The sequence below is a fragment of the Paramormyrops kingsleyae genome, chromosome 6 (genome assembly GCF_048594095.1).
Source record: "Paramormyrops kingsleyae isolate MSU_618 chromosome 6, PKINGS_0.4, whole genome shotgun sequence".
Classification (NCBI taxonomy): domain Eukaryota; kingdom Metazoa; phylum Chordata; class Actinopteri; order Osteoglossiformes; family Mormyridae; genus Paramormyrops; species Paramormyrops kingsleyae.
Window position 1 is genome coordinate 30,225,324 of NC_132802.1, and position 916 is coordinate 30,226,239.

A 916-nucleotide genomic window follows, 5' to 3' on the forward strand; every position below is an offset into this window, starting at 1 on the left:
GTAAGAAGCCTGTATAATTAATTGTAATGAAATGATGTGTGTTCTCATTCAGGTTCATGCTAAGCTCCTAGGAAATTCTAGGAAGTGAAAAATGGTGTGTGAGCAGAATTAGCGCCGCACAGCCATGCTGATCACAGCACATCCTGCCTCTTGGAGACCCATCAATCCATGTGACAGATCCTGAAAAAAGTGGGTCTAAATGCGTTTAAGAGCTAGACGATGACAAAGCATATGCTGCATCTTATACTGCAGAAAAGGTGTTAATTGGAAATGCTTTCGCCACACATGGGCACTGAAGGCATTTCAATAAAAAAACAATCATTTATTAATCATTTAAAAAAGTCTTTACATACTGTAAAAAACATTTTAAAAACACCTGCATTTTGCAAATTAGCTTTTTTTCATTAAAAACATCTAGCCTTTTAATTACAATATAAATAGTGGGTGTTTTGGGGTTTGATGCCAGTATAGTGCAGCAGGAGGTATAGCCCAATTTGCTTGAGCAACATTAAAAAAGGGGGCCTGGATTTTTCTGACAGCAGTACCCTTTACAACTTAATCAAAGGTCTTTATCAAAGACCTTAGAACGACAGATCATATTCTGTTCTGAAAATAGATTTTGTTTGTAGATCATCTGTGTTCATTCCATACTGTGGCAACATAAGAGTAATTCCAAACAAGAAGAACATGATTGAGAAAGGTATTGCACAATTATAAAACCATTGGATACAAAGTATTGCACAAAAGAGCTGGAATTTTAGCTTTTTGTTAGTTAAAATAAGAAACTCAAAGTATAGGTAGTCAGCAACAGAGTACTTTTCAAGTACAATATAAAATGCTTGGCAAGGAAAAGGCATATGGCTTCTAAACAAATACAGTGTAAACCTACAGTCTGGGAAACGTTAGAAGATGAACA